This window comes from Pelodiscus sinensis, chromosome 1 (assembly GCF_049634645.1).
Source record: "Pelodiscus sinensis isolate JC-2024 chromosome 1, ASM4963464v1, whole genome shotgun sequence".
In the NCBI taxonomy this organism is placed as follows: Eukaryota; Metazoa; Chordata; order Testudines; family Trionychidae; genus Pelodiscus; species Pelodiscus sinensis.
In genome coordinates this window covers 146450394-146462950 of record NC_134711.1, presented here as the reverse complement: position 1 = coordinate 146462950, position 12557 = coordinate 146450394, and the positions used below count along the sequence as shown (strand labels likewise).

The 12557-nt window shown below is 50.4% G+C and overlaps 1 protein-coding gene across 3 annotated transcripts in view; it reads right to left on the bottom strand.

Moving 5' to 3' along the window:
• The window catches only part of LSAMP (limbic system associated membrane protein), a 1540275-nt gene that overhangs the window by 40963 nt on the left and 1486755 nt on the right, over positions 1-12557 (bottom strand). The window lies entirely within an intron of this gene.

The following is a 12557-nucleotide window of genomic DNA, read 5'->3' as shown; positions in this document are numbered from 1 at the left end:
CATAAAAAGACTTTCCCGTGCAATGGGTCTATTAATCCGCTTAGAACAATGTGATGAGCTCATGAATCACAGAGGATAACCTGTATCCCAAAAAGCCTAGGGCCAGACAGTTAAGATCAGGTCTGAATGAACTCAGACACCTATCAGTTCCCTGTAGCAATCCTAAGGCACGGGAGAGCTTTTTGCTGAATTTCACGTCTGAGGATGGGTAGAGAGAGAAACTGGAGACTAGACACAGTGGTAGGAAGGAGGCTGGTATGTCTTATGCCAGCAGTGCCCCAATGCTATGTGGGCCGGAGATGTTTACAGAGGGGAGCATAGTTTTTCCAAACAATCACTAGACAGCAGCAGTGCTGAATGGTTTCACAGCGTCTGCTTCTGCAGCCCTTGCTGATAGAGAGACCATTAATAAGGCTTTCCAGCTTGTCACTGCCACGCCGAAGCCTTTGAAAGCTGTGCTCCTCTGGGTCCATTAGAGAGAAGCGCTGTGTCTGCTGAAACACATGGGTCTGTCAGGCACTGCCTGCTGGCCACATGGAAAGCCACGGCTTCTGTGGTGGTTTGATGCTGAAGGACGCGTCTGAGCGGTTGTGGTAGGGTCAGGGGGCAGCTGGGAAGGGCAATGGTGTAGGGAGGTTTAAGAGAGTGCCTTAGGGAGTGGAACAAGGCATGATGGCAGGACTGCAGAGAAGGGATGTTAGATAGCGTGTATCTGAATAGTCCTGCATTCAATTTTACCGTTACACGACTAGTCTATAATCCCTGGGGGTGAGGCTGGCAGCCAGCATGCCCTGGCCCCACTCCCAGGGAGCCCCCTGCCACTCTGAACTGCTGACGCTGTATCAATGTGGGGCAGCAACAAACCCTGACTGCAGGAGGTCTGAGCTCCCCGTGGACAGAGGCTGCTCTGTGGCAGCCTCCCCTGCCCTTCCATTCCACGCTGCTGCCTCTATTAGAGGCAGCACAGCAGTACTGGGGTAGGGGAGGAGACGGCACTGCCAAGCCAGTGCTGGGGGGAACCAGCTTTTAAGTTGGCTCCTCCCAGCAAGTCCTTCAGCTCGTGTTGCTTCCCGAGCCGTGGGAGAGGGCACTGGCTGCCACCTCCCCCGTTGCTGCCTCTATATCAGAGGTGGCAAGTGGGGGGATGTGTGTAGCTGACAGGTTTAACTGATAAGCCCAGGCTTATGGTGAATCATGTACTCGTCTACACATTGGCATCTCTACTGCAGAGGGGCAGTAGCTACATAGTGCTGGGGAAGAAGATGGGGCTGTGGGGAGAAGGTTGAGCAGAGGCTGTGGGAAAGGATGCTGGGCGGGTGGGGGTTTTGGGGAGGAGGTGGAGGCAGGGTTACCAGATATGAACTTTCAAAAAAGAAGACACACACCGGCCAGCACCCCTCTCCCCCTTCTGCAGCCTGTTGCACGGGCGCGCTGGAAGCCTGAGTTTTAGCATCGGAACTGGAGGTTGGGAGCAAACCCAGCTTGCGGGCCAGGGATTCAGGTCACCGTGTGCAATGCATTGTGGGTATGCAAATGAGCACCCCTGGGTATGTGAAGGAACTGGGATCTTCCAGCTGCAGCCCCTAGAACGTGGCTCAGGGCAGCGCTGGGCAGGTGGGCAGCTGTGAGGTTCTATAATTCAGAGGTGACCAACCTGTGGCTCCAGAGCCACACGCGGCTCTTCAGAAGTTGATATGCGGCTCCTTAGGTAGGTACCAAAACCAGGGCTGGAGCTACAGGTGCCAGCTTTCCACTGGGCCAGAGGGTGCTCACTGTTCAACCCCCAGCTCTGCCCTAGGGGCTGGCCCACTCCACCCTTTCCCCCTAAGATCCTGTCACTTCCTACCGGCTCCACTGAGCCTGTCACCCCCATGCTCCCCCCTCCAGTGTCCCCCACAGAGAGAGAGCTGACCCCAGTGGGCAGGAGGAAAAGGAGAAGGCGGCATTGACGGGTGCGGCTGCCCGTGGGCGGGATGTGCTGGGAGTGGTGGGGAGATGATAGGGGCTGGTGATGTGTAACTGTTGCTCTTTGGCAACGTGCATTGGGCAATTCCGGCTCCTTCTCAGGGTGAGGTTGGCTGCCCCTGCTCTATATAAACACATCTGCATTTGTTTGAAAAAGAATGAGCAGGGCAAAATCCCGGACATTTTTAGATATTTAAAATACCCAGCCAGACGGAGATTTAAGGACCAAGAAGGAGGACATGTCCGGGAAAAACCAGATGGATGGGAACCCTAGAGGAGGCTGGGGGGCATTGCTGGGAAGACCACTGGATTTGTTGTGGGGTGCTGTCACTAGGGAGGGTGCTGAGAAGAGGCTGCCAAGGGGAGTTGGTTAAATGGGAACGGAATAAGGGGAAGTGTTGAGGTGGGGCAGGCAGGGCCTTGTGGCTTCTGCCAATAACATCACCTAGAGACTCGTGTCTGGGCTGCTGGTTGTATTCCTGAAATCTTCCCTATGCCACTGGAGTTTCTCATTATCCACCCTCCAGCTCCCCTCACAGAGGCTGAATGGGATTTAATGGAGTCTCCTGGGTCTGGCCTTTGAAATATTCATGGGCCTCTCGCGGTGCGTTTCATGTTCACCACCATCTCCACCATTAGAGAAGCATCCATGCTGCACAGAGAGGAAAGTGGGCTGGAGAGGAGCTGGGGAGACTGATAAAAGGACCTGCTGCTGCTCTGATAAGCTGAATCACAAACTTGTGTGACAACGTCCATTCCAGGTGCCACTCCCCATCCCTCTCAGTGTAACAGGGGCTTGCATCGGGCCCGGAGAGCGATCTGGAGTTACCGACGGAGGCGATTAATATGAGGAACAAGGAAGGATACGTAATGAGCAAAAATGCCTCTCTGAAGTCACTGCCTGCCCACCCCGTCTTACATCTGTCTAGCTCCCATCCCTATTTGCCAGGTGCTGCCATGTACCGGTTTCCAGGAATTGCACAATGGTTATAAAACACAGTGGGGAACTGCCCTAAGTAATTAATTTACTCCTCTCCTCCTCTGGCTCAGTCTTCTTGAGGATGTCTCCAACTGCCACACTGGGGAGATGATCTGAGAGTGAGAGCGGTGCTTTTCGCAGCACAGCCCCCCACACGCCAGACTGGAATGACGAGGGAAGGAGCTTGGACAGGTTACCAATGCCAGCACTTTGTGCCGGGCTCTCCGTCTCGGGCATCATTAGTAACACGAGCTACTGCACAGAGATTTTTCACCTGCTGTCCTGCTAGCTCTTTACAAAGGAGGTCAGTATCGTTATTTCCATTTTACAAAGGGGGAAGCTCAGTCACAGAGGCACCCGGCTGGCCAGCAGCGGAGCTGGGAACTGGACCCGGGTCTGTTGAGTACCAGTTCAGTGCTAGGCCCGTATCGCCACACTATGCTCAGCATGCCAGAGCTAGGGGAGCTGGAACATTGGAGGGGCAAGACCATTCAGCAGCTGCTAATGTCATGCCTGGGTCTCAGATATAGAATATGCTCAGGTCACGCATGAGCCCATCCACAGCAATGCAGAATGCCACGCTGAGCATGGAGGGAGGTGAAGTATCTATAGATACAGGTGAAGTATCTACAGAACCTTTTACTGCAAAGTGTCTCTCAGGTCCATGCTGGGGTGTCTGGAGACAAAACACATCCACATTATAACTAGAGAGGTAAGCGACTAGTTGCTTCCTCTCTTTGCTGCCTCTGTATCAGAAGCAGCAAGGGGGGGGGGAGCAGGAGTCAGTTCTGCGGGCAGCCGGCTTAAAAGCCAGTTCCCCCCAGCACCATCTCCGCAGGGGAGGGGGTGGTTGGTAGTAGGGGAGGCAGAAGCGCAGCATGAAATGACATGAGCGGCAACTGAATCAGCCCCCATTCACACCGGTCGGACTGCTTTGCCTCTGCCTTTTAAATGTAGCAAGAGACCTGTGGAGCTCTTACTACATTTAAAAGACAGAGGGACATCCAGGATAGTGAGCACCCTCCACCCCACCCCACCCCACCCCAACTAATCGAGTAGTTGATGGAAATGTCATTGACTATTCGATTCGATGATTAATCGAAATGTAATATCCCTAATTAGAACAAATCACACCTCCCCCAAGCACACTGTGGTTTGGGACTGGAGCATAAATGTACCATGCTATAAAACGGGCCACATTGCAACATGTGGTCAAAATCACCCCTGCGCCAGGAATGTGAATAAATAGCCACTGAGCCCAGCTCAAACCTCCCAACCTCAATGCCCAGAACTTCAGGAGGGACTCAGAGCATCAGCCAAACTCTCCCCACCCACTGTACTCATTACTGTTGCAACATCACGGCTTGCTCAGGACTCCAGTGGGGACCGGCCAGATCTTGAAGCGGATCAGCGTCTTCTGATGCTTTCCAGCGGGGAGAGTGAGAGACCAGAGATGACTGGCATTGCTCTTTGCTTGGGACCCAGCCCCTCTCCCTTCATAGATCCTGGAAGCCCAACTCTTTGTCCTGAGCATGATTCAGGATTTTAAAAAGCCCCAACAGCCCCTATTTATACCTCATCTGAAAACATGCATCAGGCTGCCGGCCCACACGCGTGCGCCCCCCAGAAGGCAAATGTCTGTGAAGGTGTTTGCAGAATGTGCGGCATTGACACGGAACTGTTATCAGCAAGCCCACGATCAGTCCAATTACCAGGTATTCATCACCCGCCCACGGGCTCTTCCGAGCAGCATGTCAATGGATGAGTCTACATGATTCTTTCCTGCTGCCAGCCGGCTTTGAAGATCAAGAGCTCAATCTCTCTTGCTTTCTATTTTTCAGGGGGAGGGGAAAACAAAGGCTTACCAAGTGGAAGCAGCACAACAGCAGAGATACCAACTGAGAGCAGCGGGAGCATGATCTCTAATGTCCCGTGGATGCCGCCTCTCAGCAGACACTGATCTCCGCTTGCTTCCTCTGATCTCTGATCTCTGCTCTCTTTCCTACAGTGCTCCCCGAGGAGATAAAGACAAGCCCACGTCCACACAAGCCAGAACTTTGGGGGGTTTGACACGAGGGCCCTTCGACTGCATGTACGTGAGCAGTCATGTCAGCACATCAAACGTTAGCGGTGATGCAACTATTCCATAGTCCCCAGGGGCAGAGCCAAGGGCTGGTGCGCTCCTGGCCCTACATGAGGGGAGCCCCCTGCCATCCCGCGCTGCTGCCGCCTCTGTATTAGTGGCAGCAGCATCAGGCGACAGCAGCCCCTGTCCATGGGGGCCCCAGCTCCCTGCAGAGAGAGGTTTCACTTGCATCCATGGAGCAGCATCCCCTGCCCCTTGCTTTTATTTTTATATATTTTATAATGGAGATTGCCTATCTCCTAGAGCCTGGAAGGGACCTTGAAAGGTCATCAAGTCCAGTCCCCTGCCTTCACAGCAGGACCAAGTACCATCCCTGATGAATTTTTGCCCCAAATCCCTAAATGGCCGCCACAAGGACTGAACTCACAACCCTGGGTTTAGCAGGCCAATGCTCAAACCACTGAGCTATCCCTCCTCCCCTCTGTGGGAGGACTGCAAGGGAGGGTGAGGGGTGGCTCCACGGAGCTGACACCCACGGAGAGCTGCTGTATCGGTTCCCTCCTGCCCCCCCACCCCTCCCGCACTGATGCCTCTGATAGAGAGCAGTGCAGGGTCGGGGAGGGGGGTAGCAGCTCTACAGGATCCGGTGCTCGCGGGGAGCCTGCTTAAAAGCCCAAGCTTGTCAGTTAATTGTGCAGTCGTCTACGCGGCGACATCCCTATTTGAAACCCACATCTGAATTTCACAACTGGCTCCCATCATCCTAACGGGCTGAATCAAAACCTTGGATCCAAAATTGAGAGAGATGTGGCTCCCAAACTCGTTTTCTGTGCACTGCACCTTCCCATGCAACTCTGCCAGTGTGAGCGATTGCTCAGAAGTGCTACAGCTTGTTACATTCCCTCACTCTGGGCCCTCCCCCAGAGACCTGACTTTTGTTCTTTCTTGCTCATTTCCTTTCTCTAAAATAAAAGTAGCATCAGATGAAAACCCAAGGCTACATCCTTGGCTGGAATTTGCATAGCAACTTGCAAAGCTCAAGTAATGGCAGCAGAGCACCTGGTGAGGATCTGGCCTGCACTCCCTGGGAAAGTTCAGTTCCACGTTGCTTTCCAGATTGTGCAGCCTAGAGTATGAAGCATAAAATCACACACGTCTCTGCAGCGTAGCAGGAAGTTCCTTCCATGAGAATCTAGTATAGAGCTGGGCACCATATAGAGACATAGGCCTAGTACATACAAACGGATGCAGCAAATGCAAAGGAAAAGAGGTAAGTGCTGAATCCTGCATGTAGTCCCCCATCAAGTCTTCTTGGCTGAAGCATCTGGCAGGGGAATTAAGGTTCTTGTGAAAGGGAGCAGCCTGGCTAACGATGGTCACACTGCAATGAATGGTGTTACACAAGCTTCCTTACGCTGCTCTGTTAAAGGCTGAAACACACCTCATCCTGTAACTCCTTCACTTCCTACATTTCCAGCCATGCTCCTCTTTTCTCTCTCTCACAGCTCTGCCACTGCCAGCCACTCCAGCCCTGGGCTCCCCACACAGTTCTGCCGGTCTGTGTGATGATCTGCGATGCCTGGCCCTGGGGAATTGGGTGAGACTGGCTTGGTTCATTTGTGACTTAGCCCCCTTGAACTAATATCCCAGGAGAAGAAATATTCTCTGTGCTACTTCACATGAACCATGAGCTCCCTGTACATTTCCCATTCTGACCTGCTCTCCAGACTTTCATGCTCTGAGCACACAACGTAATTGCCCATGATGCTGAACTAGGGATGAAAAAAGTTTAACCATTTAACCAACTAAAGGGGCAGTGGGCGGGAGCAGCCCCCCTGATAGTTGCTGCTGGGTTGCAACACTCCTGCCTGCCCAGGCTGGAGCTGCAGTGGACAGGGGAGTGCTCCATCCAGCTGGAGCAGCCCCCATCGCAGCAGGCCCCATGGGGTTGGAGCAGCCTGTGGTGCGGGATGGGGGGGGAACCACTCCAGCCCACACTGGTTAACCATTCACACCCCTCTGCCGAACATTATCTAGAGTAGCGCATGTGTCCCACTTTCAAGAGGCTGCTCATCAGAACTTCCTGAAACCTCTGTGCCAGGATTCACGCTGGGAATGGCAAGAGAAAATGGTCTGTCATTAGATTCCCATTCATCTGGATGGTGGCCCCCACACAGTAGTTCCCTGACTGACAATGCATTGTGGGGAGGCAGGGCTGCGCATCCTACTCACTGATACTTCCGCTCATGCTTCACTTCTCAGTATATTTGATAAGACGATCCACACCACTGACCTCCCCTACTCCTCTCTCCCTGGCATATCTAATGTGTACGAGTGTGCCCTCTGCTTGATAAGGAGTGGGGGCTTCCTACAGATTGCTCCCCCCACCTCCTTTCCATTTGGCTTATCTAATAGCAAAGTTCAAAGCAATGGTCTTTCAACATGCTGGGCAGATCAAAAGCCTTTAAAATGCGCCGGGCTACATCATTTATCTCGTCATTTGTTCTGTAGCCGAGCTGTGAGAGCAAGCAGCCCAGGACCAGAAAAGCCATTTCTCACTCTACTGTGCTCTGCATAAATGCCATAAAATCCCATTAGTGCACTCTGAGGCTTTTTTTCAGTACAGACAGTAGGGTCAGAATCAGCCTGCAATGGCTAATCAGCTTGCAATACAGAAACGAGATGACCAACAAATCCTTGCTGAACCAGGAAAATGTCCATGAACACCCCACCCGAGGTACACAGCAAGACACAGATGTGTGCATCCACACACAGAACCAGACACAGATGTGTGCATCCAGACTGGACTGTACAGAGGATATGCCCTTTTCCCATTCACATGATGTATTTTGCAAATGGCCCAAACCACTGCACTCAATCTCCCTGGCCCCATTTTATTCACTATTTGGGACTATTCCTATGAGCAGGTTTGTGGTCACACAAGTGCACAGACAATGACTAGTTGGGATGTGAAGTAAATCTAGGTTGCTCCAAAACAGACTGGTCAGTTGGCCAATGGCTCAGCTAATCAAAGCATAGCCTTAATAATTCAGGCTGAACCTCTCTAGTTGGGCACGATCCGTGGTCTGGCATGATTTCAGTTAGCTGGATGCCCACTTAACATGGGCGTAGCCAAGTTTCCGGCAGTCCCATAAGGTATGTTTGCAGACCCCAGTCCTGGCTCTCAGTGTTCTGTGCTGTTATTTATCCCCAAATGTCTTCTAAGAGCCCAGTGAGCAGTGGAAGTGCTGCTAATGCTGCTAAACCATATTGACCTCCTGGGGTTCAGCAAATTCTCTGGTTTGACATTGGTCAGGTCCCAAGGGTGCCAGACTAGAGTGGCTCTGGTCTTGGGCTGGACTAGATCTAAAGGGGTCTCTTCTCACCTTAATATTGATGAATAGGTAACTCAGTAGGTTTATGGCCTCTGTCAGAGTAATATCCGAGAACTCCCAAAACATCAATATATTGATCCTCACAATATCCCTGTGAGGCAGGGCAGAGTTGGTATCCCCATGTTACACCTGAGAAACAGACACAAAGAGGCCAATGGCCAGATCTGTAAAGTCATGTAAGTACTGCCTTTACTGTACTCAGAGGGACCCTCCAAAGTACCTATGTGCCCAAGTTCCCACTGAAACCAGTTGGAAATAGGCACCTACATTTCTTTGTGGATCTAGCCCTAGTGGGATTTTCACAAGCACATAGACATCTGACCGCTGATTTAGGGGTTTTAAGCTTGTAATTCAGATCCTCTCAATCCCCCTGTTCAGCTGTCCTGATGCTTTTAGGCACTTTAGTTCCCACAGATAACACCCCCCGAGATGCCTACCGCTGCTTCACTCCAGGTGCCGTAGAGCTGCTGAGTGCCTCAGTCCTGGTAGCCCCACAAATGGATCATTCCCCACTGATCTCATTGGACATCCACCAACCACAGCTGCCTCCCTCACACACAATGATCTGGCACACTCACCCAAGAGTAGGGATGCAAATATCTGGTAAAAAAGGTAACCAGTTGAAGGATATAATTATAATTGTTTAAATGGTTAACTGTGCAGCAGGAATCTGGCCAGCCAGCCTGCCACAGGCAGGGGGTTTCTCCAGCCCGGCCCTTTGCTGAACCAATTACCAGGTAAGCATGCTGGTAAGGCCAATGCTCACCAGTTAACAGGTAACCTTTTTACACCCTGACCCAAGACATGGAAAATGCAGGTTCGAACACCCCTGCTCTGCCTCACTTCAAACAGGGACTTGAATCCACATCTTCACCTATGAGAGGAGTGACCCAACCACAAGGTTATCATAGAATCCTAGAACTGGAAGGGACCTTGAGAGGTCATCATGTCCATCCCCTGCCCTCACGGCAGGACCAAGCACCATCTAGATCATCCCCAATAGGCGTCTGTCTAACCTGTTCTTAAATATCTCCAGTGATGGAGATTCCACAATCTCCCTAGGCAATTTATTCCAGTGTCTAACCACCCTGACAGGAAGTTTTTCCTAATGTCCAACTTAAACCTCCCTTGCTGCAATTTAAGCCCATTGCTTCTTGTCCTATCATCAGAGGCCAAGGAGAACAATTTCCCCCCTTCCTCCCTCTAACACCCGTTTAGATACCTGAAAACCGCTATCATGTCCCCCCTCAGTCTTCTCCTTTCTGAACTAAACAAGCCCAATTCCTTCAGTCTTCCCTCACAGGTCATGTTTTCTAGACCTTTAATCATTCTTCTTGCTCTTCACTGGACCATCTCCAATTTCTCCACATTTTTCTTGAAATGTGGTGCCCAGAACTGAACACAATTCTCCAATTGAGGCCTAATCAGCGCAGAGTAGAGCGGAAGAATGACTTCTCGTGTCTTGCTCACAGTACTCCTGTTCATGCGTCCCAGAATCAGGTTTGCTTTTTTTGCAACAGTATCACACTATTGAGTCATATTTAGCTTGTGGTCCACTATAACCCCCTAGATCCCTTTTTGCAGTACTCCTTCCTTGACATGTGTGTGAAATGGATTGTTCTATTCTAAGTCGAGTACTTTGCATTTGTCCTTATTAAATTTCATCCTATTTACCTCAGACCATTTCTCCAGTTTGTCCAGATCATTTTGAATTATGACCCTAACCTCCAGAGCACTTGCAACCTCTCCCGCTAGGTATCATCCGCAAACTTAATAAGCGTACTCTCTATGCCATCATCTAAATCACTGAAGATATTGAACAGAACCCATCCCAAAACAGACCCCTGTGAAACTCCACTTGTTACTGCCCTTCCAGCATGACTGTGACCGTGAACTGTTAATAACTACTCTCTGAGAACGGTTATCCAGCCAGTTATGCACCCACCTATGTTACAGGATAATCTGGGTTAGGGCTCACTCAATCTCTGCACTTTAAGTTCTTCCATTTTATATGAAAAACAAAGGTAACGTTCACCATGCAGGGACTGGAGCCCAGGTGTCAGCCGACGGTCAGGGCAGTGTGTGTGTGTATGTTTCCGAGAAAAGATTTAACGTCCGTGTCTTTACTGTTAGGACCGGGGTCCCTTCGCAGAGGGTGGCCAGCAGGCCAACAGACGCCCCGTTATATAGGAAGAGCTTATTACACCTTAGATTTTAGCTGCTAGAACACAGGATTCCTTCGCAGCGGGCAGCCTGGGGAAGGCTGAAAAGTGCCCCAACTGTCACCTGGGAGTGACACAGATCCAAACGCCCAAGCTCTCCCTATGTCTGTCCCTTTATGACCGGCTGAAGTTCTTTTAAATTGTGCTTGGTTCTATTACAGCAACTGAAGGAGTTAGAGCAATAGCCATTGTAACCATATGATTTATAAGCTTCTTTAATAAACCTGTAACTGTTTAAACTTTAATCTATTTCTTAAATGCTAGCATATATATATATCTTAAAAATGATTACAGGAAAAAGGTAAAGATAGAAAATAGAAATAATCGTACCAAGTGACAGCTTAATCTTTAAAGAGCTCTAAGTCTATGTATATATATACTTAAACAAAGGACCACATCCAGATACAATTTTTACCCCTTTCTGTGCCTCTCGACTCCAGCGTGTCAGGCCAGGGCCGGTCTCTCAATTCCTAGGAAAGACGAATACGAGGTGGGCGTCCCCTTGGAACCTCGGGAGATCAAACACCTACCTCGACCAGCAGATAGATGGTAGATTGACACTCAGAGAAAATGTGCTGCTGGACCCATCTTTATACCCCTGGGGGCCCGTATCCTCTTTCTTATCTAAGAGGCCAAATTCTACTGGTCCGTTTTGTGGCGCCAGTTCTTACAAGCAAGTTTCAAGTTAATTTACACTTGCAAGAGAGATAACTAAATTGTGAGTACTAGACTGTTTTTTACTGGGCGAGAGATTCCTCCCCCTGCGGACGGCTGTGTGTTCGTATCAATATGGGTTAAGTCAAGGACACTGCTTGGCAGCCTCTTGGTCAGCAATTGGCATATCTCTGTTTACAGCCATTCATGGTCACAGCAGCCTGGGTCTTCTGTTCTGTGTGCCCTGCATGCTCCAAGCAAGCAAAAATGGATGTTACAAGGGGGGTTCCTGTCTGGCTACATCAGGTCAGTGCACTAACCACTAGGTCAGGGAAACATTCTCACTCCAGTCCTAATCTTAGGGGAGTGGGCTAGCCCCCAGGATGCTACAACCACCAGCCCATCAACTGTGCCTTTTGTAGGTCCCAATGCCTCTGAGAACCCTGACTGGATCAAATTCTCCAGGCAAGATATGCAGTGTTACCTCATCTGAGAGTCCCGCTGGGGCTTCAGGGTCTAGCAGCTCGATAGCATCAGGACTTAGGTGGCTTTGCTTGTACTCAGCAGTAGAAATGTAGGTGCCATGCAGATTTTGCTTGTAGAAACAGATTTCTGGGGACTTCAAGCACCTACAGGTCAGCCAGAACATCTGTGCATGCAACTCCCTTTGTAGCAATAGCCCTAAGAGAAATTCCCAGCATCCAGTAGGAAGGCTGTGGTATAGCATGGAAGTGCACATAGGTCTTTTTGAGTCCAAGGAAGTCAGAGATTAGTGACTGTTCTGAGGTGCTTATTTTGTGGGGGAAAATGTAGAGAACAATTCAAATGTAGAGAACAAATGTAGAGAACCCATTAAAATACATATCACAAGTAAGGCTCACATCTTCGGGGAGCAAATGTCTCTCTCTCAACTACCTCCCCCCCACACTAGATCTGTCTCTCTCTCAACCTTCCCCTGAGGTCCACCATCCAATAAATCAGTCTTTTATAATTGCAAACAGAGCCCAAAAAGCTCACAGGTGAGCTAAGCCTACCTCTTATTCCTCCTCTCTTAGCCCTTCTAACTAGGAACAGCTGTTCTCGCTGTTTCTTTGGCTCATAGTGTAGCTACTCTCACAGCTGCTCTTCACATAAAAACTTTGAACTTGTAGCTTGCCAAAGAGCCCAGCGAGTTCCCTCTCCCCTCCTGCACAAGGCATTGGGAAAGGTGGTTGGGAACCATGCCGCACACTCTAGGTATATGACTCACTACTCCT